This window comes from Peromyscus californicus, unplaced genomic scaffold, assembly GCF_007827085.1.
Source record: "Peromyscus californicus insignis strain IS unplaced genomic scaffold, ASM782708v3 Scaffold_24__1_contigs__length_46423439, whole genome shotgun sequence".
NCBI classification, from domain to species: domain Eukaryota; kingdom Metazoa; phylum Chordata; class Mammalia; order Rodentia; family Cricetidae; genus Peromyscus; species Peromyscus californicus.
In genome coordinates, this window is record NW_026294535.1 from 19,814,438 (window position 1) to 19,829,250 (window position 14,813).

Consider the following 14,813-nt stretch of genomic DNA (forward strand, 5'->3'; position numbering starts at 1 on the left):
CTGATAAATAAATGACCATGGAAATAGAAAAAAAAAAGAGAATTCATTTTAACTAAAAACTTTGCTTTCATCCCATAGAAGTGTATCTATCTTGACGGTATGGATTCTGGGGTGTAGTTTGAAGGAAAGCTATAGTGCAAATAAATTCCGTGCCAGTAGACACTTTAAAATACTAGATTTAGCAGCAGTCACATTAGCTTAGATAATGGCAGAATTTTTCTTCATTGAAAATGCTCGCTGTCGCTTGAGAAGAACTTACCGAGGCAGCCTGCCATCTAGCTTTTTCACAGAAAAACAGGCTTGCAGACTGCAGATGAGAGTCTGGAGCAGAGACAGTTTAACTTAGCCGTTCCTAATTTATCTCAAGCGTTTTCAATTCATCTTCACTGCTCTGTGCACACAGGAACACCAGATTGCCTTCCCTGGGGAACAGAATGCAACTGGGGAATCTAGAGAGCTGTCACATTTCAAGAAATATTTAAATTGTGCTGGTTTTCTTCTGGAGAGCTGAGCCCAGGGAATGAAACTCTCCATCCAGTCGTAGCTTTGCGGGCAATAGATCAGAGGATATTGCCAGGTTCCTAATGGATTATTGTTATCGGGCAGGTTTTCTCTGAAGGTACGTAGTTATTTTCTCAATTCATTACCCTCTCCTATTTGTCAAGTAATAAGCTAATGAGCTGGGAATACAAACCTGTAAATAGAGAAAGATGTTAAAGAGTCAGTATTGACTGAGTGATGGCACTTTATTGCTGCATGTTTGTGTGTGAAATAATTGGATTCCTTTATTAAGACGAGTATATATACTTTGAATTGCAGTGTCAGCACAAAACAGGCAAAACCAAAACAAAACCGTGCTGCAGGCTGCATTATAATAAGTTCATATTAATTCTCTGGAGGATTTTCCTTTTGTGGCTGTAGCCAATAATGAAGGGAAATACATACTTTGGAAACTTGCTTAAGCCTGTGTGTTTTGGAATAGTCATAATATTTTCTCTCCGTCTTGGCAAATACTTTCTGTCCAACACTGGTATTAAATGTGCTGTTTGTCATGGATGTTTATGCAGATATATGAATGATGGAACTGTTTAATTTAGATGAACTCCAGTAGAAGTATTTCCTGGGAAATGATAAGGGGGCACGTTGTTTGTGGTGCTGATCTTTATTTCTGTGTTTGAAGGAAGTTTATTAATATTAATCACTAGCCTGCTAGTGAAATATATTGTAAAAATTATTTAAGTTCTTTTGGCAAATGAAAATGTTAACATTTTCCCTTTGGTGGGAAAAGCGTTTAGTAAAGTAAAATGTTAAAAGCTGACAAACTTCGGAACAGTACCTGAGCTAAGGAAAGCGAATAAAGCATCTTTATCCTAAGTGAAATATCACATATTGTACAATGATCTATTGCAACTGGAAAGGGTGACTTCTCTCTGTGTTTTCTAAAAGTTAAAGATGTGTGTGTAGACTGGGGCACTGTATTCTCCATCAGAGAGGAAAGAGGATTCTAGGTAGAATGCAAGCCCAGAACAACCACAGAGTTTATAAAGCAAGAGAGGACATCTTTTTAAACCACAGAGTTAAGGGCTTTTGATGCATTTTAACATCTTTTGAACTGTGTGAATGGGCTCAATGAAACCTACTGTGTTGCTGGTACTTTTCCATGATGAGAAATGACTATTAGACTCAATGGAATTGCAGGTTTATTTGGCATGGGGTGCAGATATCAGCTGCTGTGTTTGGACTGGAATGCAGAGTTTGTGCACCCATCTGTGGGTTAATCACAGACTTAGAAGAGGAAATGGTGGCTGAGCTTTGCAAGAGCACTTAGTAAATGTTCTACGTTCTTTGGAGCATTGGAGAGAGTATTAGAAAAAAAAATGAGAGAGACAGAGAAGGAGTCACAGAAACAGTCACTGTTAATGTGTTCCCCTTATGCTCGGAGGGATTGTGAAGGCAAAAGAAAAGAAAAATGGAAAAGAGCAAAGAGAATAGAATCCTCAAACTCTACTTTCAAGTGTTTTCTTTCTTGAATCATACAAGGAATTGAAGGACAGGAGCTTAAATTGAGGTTTTCCTTTGGACACTTCCATCTGGTAGGCTGTTCTCTTTTGTGGAACCTCTTTCTCCACTTGTTCCCGTTCTGGCTTCTTCAACAATAATGAAATGCTTCAATTTAAATCTGCAATAGAACACTCAGAAAGTGCACACGTTTTGGTATCTCAGAGCTTCCCAAATCAATAGCTTATGAATCCTACTGGACAAGAGCTGCCCATTTCATTTTAACCACCGACTCTTCTTAAACCTTCAGTCTCTGTTCTGAAGAACACTAGGAATGTCAGTTTAGGGAAAACATTTTTTTTAAAGAAGATTACCAATATAAAATCAAACATAGTTGTGTCAGGTTTGAGCACAGGGAAGTTAAATGATAATAGCTAAATAATAAGTAGTGAATTTACTTTAGAACCTCCTATGAACTGGACAAATTAGAAAATTAGCTCTACCTACCAAATTACAATGAAAATTCTTATCACTCTGGCCTCATATTAACCTTTCTTACTACAATCATGCCAGTACCTCTGCCTTCCCATCGGATGCATTTACTCACCCAACTATTTAAATTGGCTCAGCTTCTTGTTCTAGTATTAAAAGTTATTTTATTTCATCTTATGGTGAGTTCATTGCTAAATGTATTACTGTAATTTCATTTTATTATTTGCTACTAAATAACATTTATTGAGTGCTCATGATGTGTTTGCTGCTTCTGAGCAACATGTAGTAAGAAAACCTGTAATGCCATCCTCTTCTAAATCAAATAGTTTATTAATATTTCAGGGCCTCTAATTGGTCCACAGAAAATGGGGAAATTAAACCTGGCCTGTTTAGTGACCTCTTACATACATATGATGTATGTAATGTCTAATATTTAGTCTATCACTTGAATTTATCTTTATTGAGGACTCCTGCAGATCATCTGGTTGATTTCAAATTCTCCCTTAATTTCATCCGGTTTGTAAAAGTACCATAATGAACAGAACATTGGATTGAGGGTTACACAAATAGCATTATATACAGTAAGCAAGTTCCTTGATCTCTGTGTACTTCTGGCCTGATTTGTGTGAATGCAATAATGACATCTACCTTTAAGAAATTTGCTTAGAGAGACCACATATCAAACAATTCATGCACAACCAACACTGGATATATGGTACACACCTCAAAGGCAATTTTAACATAGCCTCTCAAATAAAGAACATTAAGGTTCTGACTGAAGCTACTTTTTCTCTCCAGTTCTCAAAAACGCATGTATGTTGGATTGGTTTGTTATATCATAGCCATATTAAGTAAGAAATTAAACTTTGATAGTGTTTTACCTTTGGGTAATGAAGTAGTTGTAGATATACCAGAAACATTATGCATGCTAATATACAATTAGAAATTGATTAGATTTAGAAACCAGTAGACATATTTTATGTAGATATCAAATAGCTTAATTACCAGTCATAACTTAGCAAGGAAAGCAGACATAACTGTATCTCATTTCTCTTGTTCTTCTTCCCAAAGGACAAAACAGATGACAATAAATCCTCTTGCTCATTAGTCCTTACCCTTCAACCCTCTTATTTACACTGTATTTTGTTATTATCTCTACTAGGGAGATGACCCCACATTCCAGCTGCTCAGAGCAGTTCCAGCACAGACAACCACCCCTCAAGGAACCAAGCGAATACATGAGAACTTTAGTTAAAATAAATAGCAGCTGCTGCAGTGAAAACACAGGAAATTCTCATTGTTCCTTTTATTGAAAAAAAAAAAAGATTTCTTTCTCCTGATTCTGGTTTCCCTTCCCTCTACTACCCAATTTCTCCCACCTCTGCTCCCATTCCGATCCACTCCCTTTCTACCTCTAGTTTGAAAACAGGCTTCTAAGGGATAATAATCAATCATAAAATAAATGAAATGGAAATAACACATCAGAACAGGACAGAAAAAAAGAAGAAGGAACAAAGCTCAAGAGAAGGCAGAAGAAACAGAGGTTTACTTTCGCATTTTTGCACACTTAGGAATCCCATAAATACACTATAGTGGAAGGCATATATTTATGAAGAGAAAGTCATGTGGACCAGTGCGGACCCTATATGTGATGCTCTAGTCTGCATGAGTGTATCTGAGATTCTATCCCTTGATTTATTTAGAGGGCCTTGTTTTGTTGGTGTCCTCCATCTCTTCTGGCTCTTACATTCTTTCTGACTCCACTACCACAGGGTTCCCTAGGGGGTGGTTTTAATAGAGACATCCTATTTTGAACTTAGTATTCTACAGTATCTCATTCTTTGTATAATATCTGGCAGTGGGCCTCTGTGTTTGTTTCCATCTGCTGCAAGTGGAAGCTTCTCTGTTGATGGCTGAGCAAGGGACTAATCTATGAGTAGAGCAGAATGTCACTATCAGTCATTTTATTGCTATTTATTTATTTCTGTAATAATAGTATTTGGTTTTATGTCTCTTGGCTACCTAGTCTCTAGTTCTTGGTCAGCTAAGCAGTGTCGAGCATGGGATACATTTCTTGGAATGGGCCTTAAGTGAAATCAAGTACTTGTTGATTACTCCCATAAACTTTGTACCACCACTGCCCTAGCATATCTTTCAGGCAGGACACAACTATAAATCAAAGGCTTAGTGGCTGGCTTGATGTTTATATTTCTCTTTTAGTAGTGTGCAGAGGAGCTTCCTATACCAAAGAATGTAGAATGTTGGGGCAAAGGATCTATGTAGGTACCAACTAGGATTTTCCATCTTCACTGAGCTGCTTAGGTGTTATCCTCAGCAATGGGCCCTTGGCATCAGTTTTTGGAGAAATAGTCTTAGTAACAGCTTGAGTTGTTTGGAGATTCCCAAAGGACCCCTTTGGCCAACGACTCAATTAGTCATAACCCAGTTCTGGTCCTGAAAACTTCATTTGGTGATAAGGGATATTTAGCTGAGAATCTGTTTCCTTCATCATTTGGTGATTGCATTTAGATTGCCTATATATATATATACACACACATATATATATGTATATATATATATATATATTTTTTTTTTCTATACTACCCCTTTAGTGGGTCTTAAATTTAGGTTATTTAGGTTTCTTTCTTCTCCTCTTTAACACTTGATCTTCTTGTTCGAACAACCCCCATCCATTCATAACTACTCTATTTCTGTTTCCTAACAAGATCTTTCTATTTGCCCTAGCGCATTACTCTAAACCTAACCTTTTTGGTTCAATGGATTGTAGCTTGGTCATCATTCCCTTATGAGTTAATATCCACATAGAAGTGAATACATACCATATCTGTCTTTCTGGATCTAGGATAACCTCACTCAGGACAGTTATTTCCTGTTTCATCCATTTACCTGCAAATCTCATTATGCCATTTTTTAAGAGCTTAGTAATACTCCATTGTGTGAATGTAGCACATTTTCTTTATCCATTCATCAGCTAAGGGGCATCTTGAGTGTATCTACTTTCTAGCTATTATGAGTAGAGCATCAATGAACATGGTTAAGCAAATATTTCTTTGGTAGGAGGCCATGTCTTTAGTGTATATACCCAAGAGCTGTATAGCAGCATCTTGAGGTTAATTAATTAGCATTTTCCTGAGGAATTGAAACAGTGATTTCCATAATATTTGTACAAATTTGCACTCCCATTTGCCTGAATGAGTGATTGTGGTTTCATTGATCTTAGCCACTTTGTGGAGAATATGATGAATTCTCAAAGTGGTTTTGATTTGCATTTTTCTGATGATTAAGGATATTGAACATTTCTTCAAATGTTTCACAGCCATTTGAAATTACTCTCTTCAGAATTTTCTGTTTACATTTGTATCTGATTTTTAAGTTGGGTTATTCTTTTGTGATAATTAGTTCTTTAAATTTCTTTATATATTTTGTATACTTGCCCTCTACTGGATGTGTTTTGTTAAGAATCTTTACCTGTTCTGAAGGTAAATGTCCAAATGATGGTGTACTTGGCTATGCAAAAACTTCTTAGTCTCATGCTTTTTAGTAGGAGTAAAACTATCAAATGCGAAGGTCCAATTCAGCTAGATGTTGATTGTGATTGTGACTTTAAATCCTCACAAAGCCAATATCCTATGTGGAAACTGTCTTCAGTTGGATCTTGGGAATTAATGACAATATGTGTGTCTGATTTTCTGATGTACATTATATACTCAGAATATATGGGAAATTTACTTAATACCCTGTAATGTGGAGAGGTAAAATAGCATGCTTTGTGTTATTGGAATTTTATAATTCGAGCAAGAAGACAATTACGTAGAAGGATAATTGCAGAGAAGTTTATGCCATATTCTAGCTGTATTGATATTTAGGCAAAAAGCAGCACATACTGCCAATATTGTTTTCACTTCTTACCTGTCACCATTATCAATCCTATTCTAAATTGCAAATGCCTCCTGATATGCTAATCATAAAACAATTTATACTTGTGACTTGAATTGACACCTCTAAACATCCTTGAGGTCTGTACATTATTTCTTTCTGATTCTCAAATGTAGAAATTTTAATCAAGTATTAAAATATTATGATCTGAGCTGGGAGGTTGTGAAGTATACCCTTTGTCCCAACACTCAGGAGGCAGAGGCAGGCAAATGTGTGAGTTCAAGGCCAGCCAGGTCTACAGACTGGGTTCCAGGAGAGCAAGGGCTACAGAGAGACACCCTGTCTCAAAGAACCAAAACAGAAAAGAAAATATTATGATCTATGTTCTAATTTCAACTTAATTTCCTAATTTTGTTTCCATGTCCATGCAAGGTGATTGGCAGATAAATATCCATAAAGTAATGTTTAATGAATAAGAAGATGCAGCAACATAGTTTTAGTGAAATCCTGTTCAGGAAAGTATAAAAATGGTCATTGTTATCATGGCTAATGACATCACATTGCTAGTTGGAGATGATCTCTAGTATTTAAATGCTTTTACTTCTCTTCATTTGTCAACTTCCAATAGAATCTGAAATCTCACTTGTTTATTTCCTGTGTTTCTTCTAACTCCAGGAAGATACTTTCAATATTTTAACCCAACATCTTTGATACAAACAGAATTTTAAACGGAGTGACTTGGTCACCAATACTTCAGGGTGAATTTTCCTTCAGCCATACTTTTTCTGTTGTTGTTGATTCGTTTTGCTTTTGATATATGCTTTGCCAGCAAGCTAGATGTTCTTCAGCTGAAAATGACCAAAGAAAATGTGGTATATAGAAAACAGAATACTATTTATCTTTTAAAAATAAATTAAATCGTTGGAGACAACATGGACAGACCCTACAGGATATTATGTGTTGTGAAATAATTCAACTGAATTCTTAGTAGGAAAACAGGTGTTTCCGATGTGTGGCTCTATCAATTTGTGAAAAAATGAAAAATATTTTTTTAAGGAGACACAAAGTCCTGTTTATCATTCATCTATTCCTCAGTTTTCTATAATACAAGCTAGTATTCACCTTCTGTATGAGGTCAAATAGCAAATGTTATGGGATGAATTATGTTCAACTTGATAAAAACACAGAAACCTTAATTTCAGGGCCCTTGACATGGTGATATTTGGAGATAAGATCTTTAAAGAAGCAATTACAAGGTAGTCTCTACTCCAGTAAGACTAGTGTCCTTAGTACCAGAGGGCATTTGGAGAGACAAATACACAGGCAAGATTAACTGAAGACCCAGTGAAAAGGGAGGAATCTGTTAGCCAAGGAGAGGAAAACAGCCCTGGATACTCCTTGAACTTGGACTGTGTTCTAGAACTGTGATAATTCTGTGTGCTGCACACTGTTATGAAATCTCAATAAAGTAATTTTAAAAATGGGCCTAACTTGGGTTTGGGAATTAGCTCAGTGGTAGAGCACTTGCCTATCAAGCCTAAGGCCCTGGGTTCGGTCCTTAGCTCTGAAAAAAAAAATGGGCCTAACATTTCAGACTCTTAAAATTTGACCAAATGACAGTCCTTAATTTCCATCTAACAGCACAGAATTATTTTTGCAAAAGCAAAAACTGGTTTTAATACTGATCAAAATACCAATCTCTTTCTTCCAACAAAATCCAATAAACTACATGCATATGTTGTGATTATGTAATAACACAGTCTCAGTCCTTTTCAAAGGGACATTGATGCGTTCCAGTGTTTGAATGATGTTTGAAGTGATATATAATTTCAAAGCAGCCTGCTCCTCTCAAAAACACCCCCAAAAGTAAAATCTGTAGGATCACTTGAGGAATTTTCCTCATGTGAATCTGACGAGCATATTTACATGGTAGTTATTATTTACATCCTTTTAGGGAAGTAAGAATTGAGGCATCAAGAGATGAAATAATGTCCTATCATTCCTCTGCATAAGATAGCCAGAAGTTAGAGCCTGTGTATAACACTTAATCAATACACTATAAGAGCACCCAAGCCAAGGCAAGATTTTATTTTTAAATTACATTAAGAATATCAGTGAAAACTGTGGGGAAATGTATTGAGATATAGTTCAGTGGGGAGGAAACAATCACTTGTTTATTCCTTATTTAATATTTAATATTAATATATAATTCATGACAGCACCATACTTAATGTCACTTGTACTTTCCTACTAAAGGATGGGGTATTTTAGGACTTCTTTCTTCAAAATGTTGGTGACTGTGTGTTTTATGAGACAATACCTAATGGCCAAATCTATGAACATGGGATTTCAGATGTGTACCTCTAGTTTTACATAAATATTATTATTTTAATAATCTGTGCTAAATAAAGAAATGGTTTACAAACCAGACACATAATTAAAATTATTGAGTCATAATTAAAAATATAGTGTTAACTCTGCTCATTTAAACACAATTAAAATGGACTGGAATAATAATTTTTACAAGAGTGTGTCTGACTGGAAATGGCCAGGTGGTCATTCTGCTTCACGTTTAGTGAGCATAAATGATATTGTGTGAATTTCTGGGTTGTGCTTTTTAAGTTTCAGCTGTATCTGAGGTGCCTTCAATAGGTCTTATGGAGTTGAGTTATATATTCTAGCTGAATTTAAATGTAGTAGAATCTCCCTGACAAGAAAGTAGGCCAACTCCTCCCTGTGGGGTAAATGCAACTGACCTACTTCATACATTGTTCTTCTATCACCTCAATTACAGAACAGAATACATCTCAGATTTACAAATCTACAACCAGAATTATGATTTTTCTGGAGGAAGCTGTCAGCCATCCGCTAAAACCAAGCCACAGAAACATCAGTCCTTACTTTTTCTGTAGAAGATTTACCTATAATTTCTAGCATGTAATTAAAATAATTGTTCTTTTTTAAGGCATTAATAAACCTGGGTTAAGGTTAAGATTATTGTTTGTGAAGTTGTTTCAATAGGATTTGCTCTTTCAGATATTGGGAGATTTCTAAATGTTGTCCTGAATTTAAACAGTTGATTCTTTAACTTTTTTTCATTTCCACAGGTGAGTACCTACAGTTCATAATGTTTAGGCATTATTATCAATGTGATTTTAGATCTGGTATTTCTTAAAACAGTCTTATTGTGACCTGTGGACAACATGGATACATGTATGAAGATATTTATATGCATGTCTATGAGTAACAAATGTGTTTCTTTCAAGGATTTTCCACAGGAATTTGTAAAGAAAATCTATAGTATACGAGGAAATAATGTGAAGATGGAGAGACAATCTCATCTCACTACCAAATGCATCCTCCAGTGTATAGGATTTGTATCACTCAATTCTCTGTGGATTGGACTATTCTCTCTTCAGACTATTCTCACTCTACATAGTGTTCATCCTCAAAGAATAATTCAAGCTTCATAAAAAGTGTTACCAAGATTTTCATTGCTCTTTTGGAAAAAAATAAGAGATCAAGATTTAGGATAGTCTACAGAGAATATAAATCTTAATGAGAATAAATGGAGTTTATATATGGGAATTATAATTATCATTGTGAAATCATTGAGAATATGGCCCTGTCTTATGAGCTTGAGGGTAGAGTGGGATAGAGCTTCAGAAAGAAGCTAAAAACTGGAAAACAAAGCTTCCATAGAATGGCCAGAACATTTGTACCATCACACATTCTTCGTTAATCATGAGACTACTGTGGTTGGTATTAATTCATGTAATATTTTAATTTCCTATTCCAATCTAACTGCTGCCAAACATTTGTAAAATACCCACATTGGGGCTTAGAAGAAGAGATGCCATGGAGAAATGCCATTATTAAAGTATTGAATTCATCAATATTCTCCTCAGGAAAATAGTCCTATAATTTGAGTAGGCTATAGTACCTGAGTGAGCAGAGGCCTGAGATGAAAGTATGTTGACCTATCTGTCACAAGTTATATCTCAATGACATATAATTAATGATCAGTATGTAACAGGCCATAGTACAGTATTGGTAGACCACCATTTCCCAATTATAATAAAAGTTGACTGCAACTGAAAATAAAGGGTCAATTCTAGGAAGTAATTATTTAAAAATAATCTACTATTATGTAGATTGGAGATATACAGAAGGTAGGTATTTGGTAGGCACATAAATAAACCATATAGACAAATTACTAAACACATTCACCAGAATAAAGCCCAACACAGAGAAAAATCTACAAAAACTTATGGATTGACAAAAAGGGGTATTAATGTCAAGTTTCACACTCACAATTGACTGCAGGTTCACTCATGGATAAGCAACCAACATTGGTACTGACATATATATATATATATATATATATATATATATATATATATGGTCAGTTTATATGTGCATTTCAATGGTACTCTGTAACCTTACAATTTAGGAATAAACTACTTTAATATTTGTTAAAAGATACTTTCAAGTTTCTTTTTCAATGTTTTTTTTTTCAAATTACAAAACACAATTCTCAATAGGCATGTGGACATGGCTTGTAATTAACCTTATTTTTTGTTTCTAATAGTGCTGTCTTTAGGGAAGACAACAAGAGATGTTAGGTTATTGTGAAAAGCTGTGGAAATGCAACTTTACGTTCTTTTCAAACTCTGTAATGTAAGAGACAGGTCAGAATTCATGAAAGAGCACAATCAAGTTCTTTCTCTACCATAGGCAACAATAATTGCATGCCCCACATAAAGAAGAATAAAAACACCACTGCCTACAAAACAAGGAATTACAGTAGCCCATTGTCTTTTATTGATGGTCACTGAAGTTCTTCTTAATTTAGAAATACGCATTTTTTTTTTTTTGGTGAATAAAAGACACAGAAAGCAAAAGAAAATATGATACTAAGAGTGCATGAAAATTTAAGGCTTGGATGGACATGTGTTGGACTTAGAATCTACAAAACATTTCATTTTGCACTATATTTGACCATTCAGTTGTATGAAGTAACCGTTCATTCTTTCAAGTGTTTTAAAATTGTAAGGATACTTATTCTATAGCAAAATGTGGTATTAACTTAAGGGTTTCTTTACAGTTTGGAAGACTATGTCATCTGTTTAATACCATGCATTTGTCAGCTGTCCTTGCTGATATGATAATGAAGTACTGGCTAGTATCTAGCTGTGCTTTCTTTTCCATGGTAGGCAGAAATATCACAATCACCTGGCAGCACTATGCAATTTCTCATATTTTAAAACCTCCATTGAACAGAAGCCTTGCTAGTTTGGCAAACTAAAACATCCTCATCTTTTATTGCTGTTTGAAATAGGGTTAGGTTAGAGAGACACAGACTTTTATTTTCCATTTGAATATCTCAAATATATAAATATGTTTCGGTGTGTTCTATTTTATGTTTCACCTTTCTTGGTGTTTAATTAATGAGTCACAAAAGTTAGTTGTTTTAAGTGCAGAAGTCAATGCCTATTTTTTTGTGTTTTTTTGATTTTTTAATCATCATTTTTAATTGATTCTTTGGGAATTTCATATCATGCATTCTAATCCTACTCATTTCCCAGTTCCTCGATTTTGTATGATATTTTGTTTGTGTTCTGACAAATGAAGCTTTCCTGGAGATCAGAGAAGCAGAACAGTAACCACTAGAAACATCTTACCTTTATGACTCCTCAGACTGAAAAGAGGGGGCCAAGATCTTCTCTCCACCTGCCTTATATTCCCATCTCTATCTCCCAGTTGTGCTGGGATTAAAGGCGTGCACCACCACCACCTGGCTGTTTCTCTTATAGATTGGATCAATCTCATGTAGCCCAATATGGCCTTGAACTCCTGGTCTTCCTGCTTCCTCCTCCCAAGTGCTAGGATTAAAGGTATGTGCCACCACTCCCTGGCCTCTGTGGTTAACTAGAGGCTAGCTCTGCCCTTTGATTTCCAGGCAAGCTTTATTTGTCAGAATACAAAATATCGCATAACACTCCATATCTTCCCCTCACTCTTGCGGTGTCCCCCCCAAAAAAGAAAGTATAAAACACAAAAATATTAATTTAAAAAGAACAAAACAAAACCTTTAGCTCCCCTGTCTTTGCCTAACCATCACTTCTTCACTTGTTTTAGTAGCATTGGGAGCTTGGTGTGCCGCACCGTATAGCCTTTTGTCCAAACAGCTTCACTTGCAAATGTTCAATGTAATGAATCGTTGGTTGGATCAAGGCCTCTCTGGCTTCTGGAGCACCATCAATACTGAAACCTCACAGAAACTCCTCTTGGATATCCTGTTGTTGCCCCGAGTCATGGAGATCCTGCAGCTATGGTTCTACAAAAATAGTCCCTTCCTGTGTGCCAGCAGGTCATGGATGGGGTAGATGTTGGGACGGGGCAAAACAAAGCACTGGGTGTGGGCCTGGGTGGTAGCTATGTTGTTCAGTCTTTGCTTCCACTGGGACAGTCCCCCTCAGGCAACGGGGGTCAGGGAGTGTAAAGGGTGGAGGGCAGCTCTCCTGTCCCCACACCATCAGAGTTAGCTCTCACGTGCCAGTCAGAGGGAGGACCAGCTCCCCCAACTGCTGGGCCAGTTCTCCTTAAGGGGCAATGCTAGCTTTTCTGCTTGTGCTGGTTCAGCTCAATCCTCAGATTTCAACATATATGAATCACATGGCCCGGATATTCACTTATCTGTACAAATTTATTTATAGTCCTTAATAGATATTGAAATTTAATGTACATTATTTCTAAAATCTGTGAATTGATTCATGTATCTTTTCTTATGGTTTTATTAAACTATTATTAAATTTTACCTTTTATATGTAAAAGTCTTTTCTAACTTTCTGGTCACATTTTCAACATTTTTTTATTAGATTTTAGTTTAACTTAATATGTAAAAAATAATTGGAAGCAACTATTTGTTGCAAAATTGAAGAGAATTCAATAATTTATACTGTGCTCAACTTACTTATTTGATCAATAAATGAATAGTTTTAATGTTGTTAATCATGAAAGACTTTCTATGTGCCATACAGAAATAAGAATTAGATGTTCATAATGAAATTATGAACTCCATAAAACTATCAAAATGGTTATTATCCTGGCTAGTTTTATGTCAGCTTGACACAAACTAGAGTCATGTGAAAAGAGGGAAACTCAATTGAGAAAATGCCTAATAAGATCCTGCTGTAATGCAATTTCTTGATAAGTGATTGATGGGAGAAGAGCCAGCTTATGGTGGGTGGGGCCGTCACTGGGCTGGTGGTCTTGGCTTCTATAAGAAAGCAGGCTGAACAAACCATGTGAAGCAAGCCAATAAGTAGCACCCCTCCATGGCTTCTGCATCAGCTCCTCCTGCAGGGTCCTTCCCTGTTTGAGTTCCTGTTCTGATTTCTTTTAATGATGAACAACAATGTGGAAGTATAAGCCAAATAAACCCTTTCCTCCCCAAGTTTCTTTGGTGATGGTGTTTCAGCACAGCAATACTAACTGTAACTAAGACAATTATTTAATGTGTACTCAGGTAAGGATGTCTGTTTAGACTTTCATAGCTTTAAAATCACCAAAGTTTCATTGTGGCACAGAACCTAATTTCAGTAAAACTTTCTTGTCTTATATATATATGAAAATGAACGCAATTACAATTTGAAAGAAAATACTTACTAAATTTGCACTATTAAAATATTCATTCCACAGCAATGTAATTAATTATTTCACATCTGTATAAGAAGAGAAGACCAAGTAGACAATTCTTATTTGTAAGAATAGTTGGTGAATATTTAGTTGCCCTTATTCAACAACCCTTCCTCTTGAATAAGTTCACTCTTCTGAAGTATCGATAGCAGAGGCTTTAAATAGCACATAGGAATATTCAATGAAAAAGGAACTGAAAAAAATGTAATTAAAATGAGAGTGTTATTCAAAATCAACTTACTGGCAAATTCATTCTCATTTGTGAATGAATAAAATTTTGAGGACAAACATGTAATTCATAACTATTTCTTAGTAGATGATTTTAGAATGTCCTAGAACAAGACATGATTTTAAAGAATGAGAAAGATAACGTCATTTTTGTCCGGATTTCTTCAGAAATTAAATATAAATTTATTGAGGAAAAATTAAAAATTTCATTTCAACTTTCTTACAATGCTATTTATTTAGTCTTATGGATCCCAGGCCAGCCTGAAACTTGCCATGTAATAAAGGATGGCTGGAACCTCTAAATCTCTTTTCTCACAACCCTAGTGCTCTAATTATGAGTGTGTATCCCCGGCACCTGGTTTATGATTCTGTGGCCTGAACCAGAGTTTTATATGTGAAAAGCAAGTACACTACTAACTGAGCTAAATCTTCAGGCCCATCAACCACAGGTTTTCAAATAGACACATTTTTAGCTTTGTATTAATTGAAGTTTTTTT

The 14,813-nt window shown here is 35.6% G+C and overlaps 1 protein-coding gene across 4 annotated transcripts in view; it reads left to right on the top strand.

Annotated features, from left to right (window-relative positions):
- Nucleotides 1–294: 294 nt before the first annotated feature.
- Nucleotides 295–14,813, top strand: part of Mgat4c (MGAT4 family member C) — a 651,962-nt gene continuing 637,443 nt past the window's right edge. For all 4 annotated transcript variants that reach the window (XM_052753229.1, XM_052753226.1, XM_052753231.1 and 1 more), the window contains exon 1: nucleotides 295–619. The gene's annotated coding sequence lies outside the window, so the exon portion shown is untranslated. The remainder of the gene's footprint in view (nucleotides 620–14,813) is intronic.